Genomic DNA, 12,767 nt, shown 5'->3' with positions numbered 1-12,767 from the left:
TGAGGAAACATCAGAAAAACTCAACCTCGGGAACATTCTATAAAATAACTGGTCTCTGTACTCTAAATAACACAATGACATGAAAAAAAAGGTTGAGGAACTGTTACAGATTAAGGGAGTCTGAAGAGAAGTGACAACTAAATGCAATATATGATCCTGGATTTAGAAATAGAGAGGGAAAAAAAATGCTCTAAAGGACTGTGTGTCTGTGTGTGGCTGTGTCTGTGTGTGTGTGTGCACGTGTGCGTGTGCCTGTGTGTGTGTGTGTGTGTGTGTGTGTGTGTGTGTACTCAGTCACTCAGTTTCCACTCTTTTTCAATCCCATGGACTGTAGCCCACCAGGCTCCTCTGTCCATTGAATTTCTAGGCAAGAATACTGGAGTAGGCTGTCATTTCCTATTCCGGGGGATCTTCCCAACCCAGGGCTTGAACCCAAATTTATTTCATCTCCTGCACTTGCACCACCATCTCCTTTACCACTGCACCACCTTGTACTGTGTAAAGGACATTACTGGCATAATTTATGAAACTGGGCTGTAGATGGTAAAATAAATATAAATATTGCATAGATGTTAGGTTCTTGAATTTGGTCACACAAGAGAATATTCTGTTTCTAGGTTATATCTGCTGCTGCTGCTGCTGCTGCTAAGTCGCTTCAGTCGTGTCCAACTCTGTGCGACCCCATAGACAGCAGCCCACCAGGCTCCGCTGACCCTGGGATTCTCCAGGCAAGAACACTGGAGTGGGTTGCCATGTCCTTCTCCAGTGCATGAAGGTGAAAAGGGAAAGTGAAGTCGCTCAGTCGTGTCCGACTCTTAGCGACCCCATGGACTGCAGCCCACCAGGCTCCTCTACACTAAAGAGAAAAGAACTATGACATATGCAAGTTACTCTCCAATGATTCAGAAATATAATATGTGTTTATATATATGTACACATATATAAAGAGATAGATAAAGCATGAAAATGCTGTAAATTAATGAACCTGTTCAAAGGATATTCAGAAGTTCTCCGTAACTCCCAGAATAAGGTTTATCTGTGTCTTTCTTTTTTTCTCATGTAGTTGAATGTTGATAAAACTGGGTTTTCCCATGTTTGTATCATCATCTCAATTAAAGATATGAGTTTTCTAGATTAGATGTCAACTCATGAAGAGTGCAGGAACAGATGGGAAATTGTTGAAAGAACATGAGCTTTACATGTTCTCTGTCATTTGGGAAACTTCCTTCCTATCTATGAATCTTAGTGTCTTTGTGTAACAATGAGAACATTGTTTAGCAGCTCAGTCATGTCCGACTCTTCTGTGACCCCATGGACTGTAGCCTGCCAGGCTCCTCTGCCCATGGGATTTCCCAGGCAGGAATACTGGAGTGGGTTGCCATTTCCTTCTCCAGGGGATCGTCCCAACCCAGGGACCTAACCCTAGTCTCTTGCATCTCCTGCACTGGCGAGTGGATTCTTTACCACTGAGCCACAGGGAAGCCCACTTACAATGGGAATAATTGTAATATATATTATTTATTAAATATAAATAAATATTACAAATATAAATATTATAAATATCTGTAAATATATTTATAATATCTACATTTATTTATAAATATAAATATTATAAATGTAAATATTATAAATATTTGTAAGATATATTTATTATTATACCAACTTTACAGGGCTGCTGTGGGAATGGCAATAAGAGAAAGTATAAATACATACCTTTCAAAGTATAAAAAAGTACATATATAATGCTCAGGCAATACTGGGCCTCTGCTTCATGACCTCAGATATTTTCACTATCCCTTAGCATCCTCACCATGACTCCCAGTGTCTCCCCTGACTGGTTTCTAATTCTCTGAGCTCGCCATTCTCCTCCTCACTGAGTCCCTCTGCTCTTGGTGCCATTCTGTAAGCGTACTCTGCCTCAAGGTCCTTGCAGTTCTCCTCACCTGTCTGTCTCACCAGATAAACACAAGGGCCCTCCCTTGCAGCTCCCTGCTTACACGTCAGACATCTTATCAGTGATTTCTCCCCAAAATAACCTATAAGACAGTAAACATACTTAACCCCCTGTTGGTTACCTCTTTGCCTGATTTTTCAATATTTATCATACACAATCCACCATGTATGTATGTTCATTTACTAATTGCCTGTGTCCTTCTTTTGCTTCCCTGGTGACTCAGAGGTTAAATCGCAATGCAGGAGACCCCGGTTCTATCCCTGGGTTGGGAAGATCCCCTGGAGAAGGAAATGGCAACCCACTCCAGTATTCTTGTCTGAAGAATCCCGTGGACAGAGGAGCCTGGTAGGCTACAGTCCACGGGGTCTCAAAGAGTCAGACATGACTGAGCAACTTCACTTTCACACAATTTTAAGGACTTATATTTACTCAGTACTGCATTTTTAGCACATAACAAGTGCTAACATGTTTAGCACATAACAAGTGCTAACATTAACAGACTCTCAATAAATATTTGTTAAATGAAAGAATGAACAGGGAAGCCTTGCACGTATCTAGTACATACACAGCACTTCACAGAAATTATCTCAAGTCTATTTAATTAAAATGTCATTTTTTTTCTCTGTCGACATCTGTCACTATTAAATATCCCCACTGCTATTAAGGTCCATCTAGTCAAAGGTCCATCTAGTCAAAGCTATGATTTTTCCAGTAGTCGTGTATGGATGTGAGAGCTGGACTATAAAGAAAGCTGACTGCAGAAGAATTGATGCTTTTGAACTGTGGTGTTGAAGAAGACTCTTGAGAGTCCCTTGGACTGCAAGGACATTCAACCAGTCCATCCTAAAGGAAATCAGTCCTGAATATTCATTGGAAGGACTGATGCTGAAGCTGAAACTCCAATACTTTGGCCATCTGATCTGAAGAAAGACCCTGATGCCGGAAAAGACTAAGGTGGGAGGAGAAGGGGACAGAGGATGAGATGGTTGGATGGCATCACCGACTCAATGGACATGGGTTTAAGTAAGCTCCAGGAGTTGGTGATGGACAGGGAAGCTGGGCATGCTTCAGTATCCATGGGGTCGCAAAGAGTCGGACATGACTAAGCAACTGAACTGAACTGCTTCTAAAATACAATGAATGTAAGTGCATTGGATTTCACAGTAGTCTTTCAGATTACTGGAGATTATTTAACATGTAACCGAATCAGGCCTGGAGATCACTGAGTCACAATTCTGAAGAAGGAAAGAAAGGAAAGAAGAAATATTCCTCACACAGACATTTTAATATTGGCTCATTTCTTTCTTAGTGGTTCCACCTAATTATCAAGACAGGGCAATCCCCAATAGAGTTGGATTTTCTTTCTTACCCAAGTTACAGATAATTGGCAGCTGCTCACTCACTTCTAAATATAAAATAGAACTCTCACATTTCAAATGCCACATCCTCTTACTCCAGAAAAGCAGAGCACATCTCAAAAATTCAGCAATTGTATCTGATGGGCAGTGACACCAGTAGACAGCCTTCTGTCAACATCCAGGCTGACAAATGACAATCAATATCCCACTGCCACCTGGGATCTGGGCCACCTGGGACCCTCCGAGTCACAGCCAGCTTGTTCCTCACTTGCCACTGCCTTACTGCAGCTGTGGACTCAGGTCTGCATTGCAACCTGCCCTGACAGATCCAGAATGAGGGATCAGCTGCTTGGCTTGTTCAGTTTCCAGGGCCAGGAAAATCAGACAGGCAACCAACTCCCCAGGGACATTCATTGAGTCTGAAAACTACTATTAAATTAAACCATGGATGACCACCATTTTGCAAATATCTGCATTTGCAATCCTTTTGGTGCTGATATTCACTTTCAGCAGAGATCAAGAAACACATGAACTCCAGAATAGGAAGCTATTATAAGGCATCCCTGGCAAAATTCTCAAAACAACAGAAATTTCTGTTAGCAATTATTTTCCCTTCCTACTACTAATAAATGAGACTAATAAGTTATAGCCAGTGCTCTAAAGCATGGTGAGACCAGGTCTTTATGCTCATTCCTAAAACACACAATATACACTGAACCAACTAAGAATTCATGATTCAGAATTCGTCCCACCTAAAGCGCTCCTTATTGAGGAACTTACTCTCTTGCCTTCCCCCCTCCCCCTCGCCCCACTGGTATAAACAGTTTTAAAAGTACCTCAGTATTTTAAATTATTGAACCCAAATTCTCTGTCTCAAGAAATGTAATAGAAAAGGTCTGTATACTATCTTTCCTAGTCAGGTAAGTCAACAGAATGACAGCAGGAAGCTTGGTGTAGGATCACGGGCCCAGCACTCGGTGAGCTGTGTTGGTTCTGGGTCTTATAACTTTCCAGGCTGTTTATGATTATCTCATTCAGGTAGAGAGGTGGAAGTCGTATGGGAGTAGTACATGGAAACTGCTTGGTCACTGGCTGCAATAAGGAATAAAATACATCACAAATTATTTACACTTTGCCTATTGGCATCTCAAAATTTCCATTTCACTGTCATGTAAAGATTCAAAGAAAACTTTCATCCAGAAAATGAAGGCAGCTTCAACTTCGAGAGTATCTAAAATATGAAGTTTCCAGGCCTGCTCAGATTTTGGTACCAACTCTGAACAGTACAATAAGCTTGAAACACAGATATCTTTTTTTTTCCCCCTGGCTGTGGCTCGGGGCATGCAGGATCTTAGTTTCCTAACCAGGAATGGAACCCCCAGACCCCTGGTGGTGCAAGCATGCAGTCTTAACCACTAGACCACCAGGGAATTTCTGAAGCATAGATACCCTCAAGCATTAAGTGTTCTAAGTGTGAACATATTAAAGGAAAGCTTTTTCCTTTCAATTGTGCAATTGCACCTTATTCTTTCACCGGTTTCTTTCTTTCTTAAAACTAACTGTGTGTCATTACAGAAGGATGCATTGTGGTGTGGAAAGAGTACATGAGCTCTGGAGTAGGTAACTCGAGATTCAAATCTTTGGTCAGTTAATTATTAGCCATATTACCTTGAGCAAATGACCAATTTTCTCTGAATCTCAGTTTCCTCATCAGTAAGATGATCTGATTAAATTCTCCTTTAAGTGAATGGTATATGAGATGAGATAATATGTTAAATGTTTATAGTATAAAAAGCCAAAATCATAGTTTGCTTTTAACTTGATTATGTCTGATCGCATGACTCAGAAAAATTCCATTTATTAAAGCCTTCAATTACTGAAATCCATAAAGTGCCAAGAAATTATGAAACATTCACATCCTGAGGTAAGCCACATCCTGATTTTCATGATCAAAAACAGGAATTTCTTATTTTTATGAAAATTGATTCAACTATAACCCAATCAGAATGGCAGACTGTCAAACAATTATACCTCAGCAAAGTGAACAACTGTAAGAAATGGATAAATTCCTAGAAATGTACAATCTGCCAAGACTGAATCAGGAAGAAATAGAAAATGTGAACAGACTATTACCAGTAATGAAACTGAATCAGTTATTTTAAAACTCTCAACAAACAGTAGCTTTCCAGGTAAATTCTACAGAACATTTATTTTTTAAAATTAATTAATTTATTTTAATTGGAGGCTAATTACTTTACAATATTGTAGTGGTTTTTGCCACTCATTGACATGAATCAGCCATGGGTGCACATGTGTTCCCCATCCTGAAGCCCCCTCCCACCTCGTTCCCCATCCCATCCCTCAGGGTCATCCCAGTGCACCAGCCCTGAGCACCCTGTCTCATGCATCAAACCCGGACTGGTGATCTATTTCATATATGGTAACATACATGTTTCAATGCTATTCTCTCAGATAATCCCACCCTCGTCTTCTCCCACAGGGTCCAAAAGACTGTTTTCTACATCTGTGTCTCTTTTGCTGTCTAACATATAGGATCATTGTTACCATCTCTCTAAATTCCATATATATGTGTTAGTATACTGTATTGGTGTTTTTCTTTCTGACTTACTTCACTCTGTATAATAGGCTCCAGTTTCATCCACCTCATTAGAACTGATTCAAATGCATTCTTTTTAATGGCTGAGTAATATTCCATTGTGTATATGTACCACAGAACTGACTTACTAGAAAAGACCCTGATGCTGGGAAAGACTGAAGGTGGGAGGAGAAGGGGACGACAGAGGATGAGATGGTTGGATGGCATCACCAACTCAATGGACATGAGTTCGAGTAAACTCTAGGACTTGGTGATAGACAGGGAGGCTTGGCGTGCTGCAGTCCATGGGGTTGCAAAGAGTCAGACACAACTGAGCAACTGACCTGAACTGAAGTCAGGGAGTTGGGACAGGCACAAAACTTACCAGCACGAGACGCAAACTTCAGCAAAGCACTGTGGTAGCCCAGAGTAATCAAGATGGACTCCTTCCCCACATAGCAACATTCAGTGTCCCTGCTGAGTGAGCATCTGAAGACACAGAGGCTATCAGCTATAAAAGGAAGGGAAAGAAAAGGATTATGAAATTCATTTTGAGCTCTGCAAAAAAGATTCAGCCAATCCTACATTTCTGTTTTCAAGGCTCCCCGTTTCTATCTTAATATAATATAATGCATATGAAGACATATGTGAACATGAGCAGGATTGCAACCATGGCCAAAAAATAATTCTTCGCATATGGGCTTATACAGGGCTCAAAACTGACTCTTATCTCTTGCCACCGTGTACATCATTCCATTCCCTACAACTCTTTATTCCCCAAAACATTTTGTATCTCTTGACACCATTCCAGGAGGGATCAGGTAATGGTTTTCTAGGTGATTCCAGGGCACCGACTACATGCCAGAGATTTCACAACACATCTTCACTGTATGTGTTATCACTGGCAATGTTAGATGAATACCAGGAAAAGAGTTTAGGTCCAAATACGCACAGCTAATAAGTGGCAGAATTAGAATTCAAACCCAGTTATTTTTCTCCTAAGCATGTTCTTCCTATTGCAATGTGCAAGCATGATTAAAAAGGGAGATTCATTTCTACAAGCAGAACCTGTGATAAAGGGCTATAGTCTCATTAGATTCACCCATAGATAATTGGGAACTAGCTCTCAATTCTTCTGTTTACTAGGTAGACAGGCCTAGGTAGAAACAGCAATGAAACTTGCAGTTCTGTTTTATCTTCGATGGTGTGATCACTCATCTAGAGCCAGACATCCTGGAATGTGAAGTCAAGTGGGTCTTAGAAAGCATCACTACGAACAAAGCAGGTGGAGGTGATGGAATTCCGGTAGAACTATTTCAAATCCTGAAAGATGATGCTGTGAAAGTGCTTCACTCAATATGCCAGCACATTTGGAAAACTCAGCAGTGGCCACAGGACTGGAAAAGGTCAGTTTTCATTCCAATCCCAAAGAAAGACAATGCCAAAGAATGCTCAAACTACCACACAATTGCACTCATCTCACATGCTAGTAAAGTAATGCTCAAAATTCTCCAAGCCAGGCTTCAGCAATACGTGAACCATGAACATTCTGATGTTCAAGCTGGTTTCTGAAAAGGCAGAGGAACCAAAGATCAAATTGCCAACATCCGCTGGATCATGGAAAAAGCAAGAGAGTTCCAGAAAAACATCTATTTCTGCTTTATTGACTATGCCAAAGCCTTTGACTGTGTGGATCACAATAAACTGTGGAAAATTCTGAAAGAGATGGGAATACCAGACCACCTAAACTGCCTCTTGAGAAATCTGTATGCAAGGCCAGGAAGCAACAGTTAGAACTGGACATGGAACAACAGACTGGTTCCAAATAGGAAAAGGGGTACGTCAAGGCTGTATATTGTCACCCTGCTTATTTAACTTATATGCAGAGTACATCATGAGAAACACTGGACTGGAAGAAACACAAGCTGGAATCAAGACTGCCAGGAGAAATATCAATAACCTCAGATATGCAGATGACACTACCCTTATGGCAGAAAGTGAAGAGGAACTAAAAAGCCTCTTGATGAAAGTAAAAGAGAAGAGTGAAAAAGTTGGCTTAAGGCTCAACATTCAGAAAATGAATATCATGGCATCTGGTCCCATCACTCCACGGGAAATACATGGGGAAACAGTGGAAACAGTGTCAGACTTTATTTTGGGGGGCTCCAAATCACTGCAGATGGTGACTGCAGCCATGAAATTAAAAGACACTTACTCCTTGGAAGAAAAGGTATGACCAACCTAGATAGCATATTCAAAAGAGGAGACATTACTTTGCCAACTAAGGTCCGTCTAGTCAAGGCTATGGTTTTTCCAGTAGTCATGTATGGATGTGAGAGTTGGACTGTGAAGAAGGCTGAGCGCCGAAGAATTGATGCTTTTGAACTGTGGTGTTGGAGAAGACTCTTGAGAGTCCCTTGGACTGCAAGGAGATCCAACCAGTCCATTCTGAAGGAGATCAACCCTGGGATTTCTTTGGAAGGAATGATGCTAAAGCTGAAACTCCAGTACTTTGGCCACCTCATGTGAAGAGTTGACTCATTGGAAAAGACTCTGATCTGGGAGGGATTGGGGGCAGGAGGAGAAGGGGACGACAGAGGATAAGATGGCTGGATGACATCACTGACTCGATGGACGCGAGTCTGAGTGAACTCTGGGAGTTGGTGATGGACAGGGAGGCCTGGCGTGCTGCGATTCACGAGGTCGCAAAGAGTCGGACACGACTGAGCGACTGAACTGAACTGAACTGAACTGAACCTGGGAACTTCAGTTACCCAATCACCACATTTCTTGTTTATGTAAAATAAAGAGAGTGATTCTTATTTCACAGGCTTTTTTGTGAAGACTGAATAACAAAGGCAAATAATTTCTAAAATCCTATTAAAACAAAAAAGGACTATTTTTATTTCTCTCATTATAAAGTAGATCTTAGTTTCTATTCTTAATGGTTTCCATTTTCCCTAACAAAATTAAATAATTGTGTTAACTGAAAAACATAATTATATATAAAATTCTACACATGAGCATGTGCACATTCAAACACACACACACACAGAGTTAAAATGACAAAATATTTTCAAATATTTTCATGCACTATTTCAATTAAGTGAGCACCTCCTAATGGAGGCATTTACAAATATTTTTCACAAAACATCTTGGCTGATTAAATAGTACAGATGTTTTGAAAACATTTTCCTGCCATAAAACATGACTACAGGCTTAGATGTTATGACAAAAGGAGTGTCTCAAAGGCATAAGTGTCTCCCTGCAGAGAGACTGCCGTGAATGTAGATACACAAGAACAGAGTCTGGAGTCTTTTAAATAATGTTTTCTTTTTTTTTCAATCAAAAACTCCTTCAAGAAAGCAGGATTTCTAGCATTTGCCAATTATTTCTTTGATGGTTTAGAAGTAGAATAACAGAGAAGGAAGAAGGAATGAGGAGTCAAGGGTTCCAGTCCCTTGTCCCTACACGATTATTATAGTCTGTCAACTCTTCGTGGGCAGGGGCAATTTTATTTTATTTTTGTAATCAATATCTTTTTCTCTCTGAATCAAAACCTAGCCCCATACCTGGTACTTAATATTTGTTGAATCAGTGAAAGTATTTCTCCATGTACTGATGGCACACCACCATAGAATGGGTAAAAAGCTTTAACTTTTATCTGGTTCAATAGTCCTTGGCCAAATAGGCGCATACATTTTTTATTATTGTTTGTTTGCTTCACTGTAATTTGATTAGAATATAAATTGAGTAGCTTGTTTTCTTACCTTTATAAAATATAAAATGTCTGTCTATATAACCTCTTTTCTTCATTCTCTTTCTACTCTGTTTAAATATAGATGGAGAATGTCTTTTTAAGTATGCAACAGAATTCAGAAAACACTGATAATTTAAAATTTTTAAAACATACAAATGGCAAAAAATTGTTAGTTGATGCTGCTGCTGCTAAGTCGCTTCAGTTGTGTCTGACTCTGTGCGACCCCATAGACGGCAGCCCACCAGGCTCCCCCATCCCTGGGATTCTCCAGGCAAGAACACTGGAGTGGGTTGCCATTTCCTTCTCCCGGCATGAAAGTGAAAAGTGAAAGTGAAGTCACTCAGTCGTGTCTGACTCTTAGCGACCCCATGGACTGTGGCCCACCAGGCTCCTCCGTCCATGGGATTTTCCAGGCAAGAGTGCTGGAGTGGGGTGCCATTACCTTTCCGAAAAAGCAATGATAAACAAGGAAAATGTTTCAAAAATGTAACAAAGACTTAATACTCAAATCTACAATAGCTGCGAAGAAAAAAAAGAAGTGGCCTACTGAAAATTCAGTAAGAAGGATTAATTCAGTAAGAAGGACTAGTAACTAGAAAAATGCTGATGCTAAAAAAATGGACCTCAGAAATAATCAAATTGAAATATATGAAAAGACAATAAGATCAAATTTTTTATGTCCCACTGTTAAGTTTTTTAAAATATCAACTGATAGTATCAAATATTGGCAAGGGTATGAGAAAACAGTGGATGGCAGCAATTTAAGAATATAAATTTCTAGGCTCCTGAAGTACAGCCTGCCCAAATGGTTCAAAATTTAAAACCTATGTACTCTTTGTCAGATATTTTACTCATAATATAATTTCTTCCAGCATGACTTTCTCAAATGTGGATAAATGTATATTCAAGAAGCTCATTTTAGAGCTGTTTATTACAGCTACGGAATGTAAAGAAGCTAAGAGCCTGTCACTTACATGGTTGGTTAAATCAAACAAGGTACCTTCATGTTAAGGTTGCAGAACAGCATGTATAATATTATTGTAACAACTTAACCTTATGTTTGTCTTCGGAGAAAGCTGTCCTAAAAGACATACACCAAGGACATATAGACATACATCATCAGTGGTTTCCTCTGAATACAGAGATGTGGGAACATTTTTACTTTTCCCCTCAAGTTTTCCCTTATTTGAATTTTCTGTGTGATCTGTACTTTTTAAAATAATAATAATAAAAAAAAAACAAGAAAGCTATTTTCAACTGGTAAAAACCAATCAAACAAAATGCACACTACCACTGCTAATGTAGTTAGCATGTAACTACTAGTGTAATTACCACATACTCATCCTTGGTGAGGATTACCATTCCTTTCATTTGTTCATTTATTAGACAGATATTAATTGGTACCTCATTCATTCAACATAATACTTTAAGAATTCCTGCATTCAATATAATCATTTTAATTCTCATTTTAAGCATAATACATGGAAATGAATGTTTTCTCATGTTTTTATTTGCTAATCTTATATCTTCTAGTGTTTATTTCCTTTCCTGCCCTCTGACTATGTTATGCAGAAAACAAACATTGTAAATTATTTCTGCCAACTAATATGATCGAGATTAAAGTACAGCTATTTTAGGGAAGAGTATATTAATAGAGAATTGTGTCTTTTAAAGTTTATATTAGAAAAATGAAGAAATATGTAAATATTGTTGAGGAATACATACAAATCTAAGACTGGGAAAAATTCTATCAGTGAAAAGTAGGGGTGGTGACGGAAATCATTTCCAATCTACCCTGAACTAAGGTACAGGACATCTATCTTCCTATCGAGCTGTTATTACTAGTAAAAATAACTACATTTGCAGAGCACTCTGCCTCCCTTTACAAACACTGCATTTCACCTTTACAGTGGCATGGAAGGCTGGCTACTTCTGTGTATTCACTATCATTCGGCTTTTGAACTTTGCTTTCATCAGCGACCCTCTTTGCTACTTCTTCAAAGGGCAAGGCCTGATCTCTTGGTAGCAGCAAAGTAATAAGCGGAGTAAGTTCATGTGCACAAACTTTAGCTGACTTTAGCAAAGCCCGGAGCCTTGCTTCCTCCTTGAGGAAGGCCACTTGTTCTACCAGAGGACTCTCAAAAGAAATCCACAGAGACAGTGAATCCAGATGCCTTACTCTATTCTCTGCCTTAGCCTTATCTGACAAAAACTGCAAAGGTTCAGCAAGAAATTCAGGATCCAGCCATTTTACAAGTGCATACAAGGAAACAGGGAAAGTGCCACCGGGAAACATCAAGAGAATTGTCTTTGCCTCTCTTAACCAATATTTCTCTACCTGTCCACATATATACCTCCAATCCTTTCAGCTTGTGAAAGTGAAAGTCGCTTAGTTGTGTCTGACTCTTTGCGACCTCATGGACTATACAGTCCATGGAATTCTCCAGGCCAGAATACTGGAGTGGGTAGCCTTTCCCTTCTGCAGGGGACTTTCCCAACCCAGGGATCGAACCCAGGTCTCCCAAATTGCAGGTGGATTCTTTACTAGCTGAGCCACAAGGGAAACCCAAGAATACTCGAGTGGGTAGCCTATCCCTTCTCCAGCAGATCTTCCCGACTCAGGAATCAAACTGGGCTCTCCTGTATTGCAGCCATAACCTTTCAGCTTATGCAAATGCAAAAGTTCAATCTCTACAGGAAAGCTAAAACACTAGTTGATCAAGAGTATTAGGTATCAGGCATGGTCTAGAACAGATATTCTAAGATGTATTTTGATACATAAATTCCCGGACTGAAGAGTACTCATGGCCTAATAATATGGCATTGTGTCAATTCTTTGCTAAGTAACCCTATCAAGAACTAGGAAGTTTGTCTATCTAAGGAATGTTTCCTGGAAACAAATAACTAAAAAATAAAAGACTGTATAGGCAGCACTTGAGTATATGGAATAAAGTATATAGACCACTATGTAGTTATTTTTCAACAAATTTAACTACGGAAAAAAAGTGTAAGGAAACAAGGACAGGATTATGGACTCTAACAAATCTAATATTAAAATTAGGCATCAATGCTGAATAAAACAATTTCCTAGGGAATACG

General features: G+C 39.5%; 1 pseudogene; it reads right to left on the bottom strand.

Moving 5' to 3' along the window:
* Positions 1 to 12,767, bottom strand: part of LOC138080711 (histone-arginine methyltransferase CARM1-like) — a 174,341-nt pseudogene that overhangs the window by 158,449 nt on the left and 3,125 nt on the right.

The sequence above is a fragment of the Capricornis sumatraensis genome, chromosome 6, assembly GCF_032405125.1.
Source record: "Capricornis sumatraensis isolate serow.1 chromosome 6, serow.2, whole genome shotgun sequence".
NCBI lineage: Eukaryota > Metazoa > Chordata > Mammalia > Artiodactyla > Bovidae > Capricornis > Capricornis sumatraensis.
This window is presented reverse-complemented; position numbering and strand designations above follow the sequence as displayed.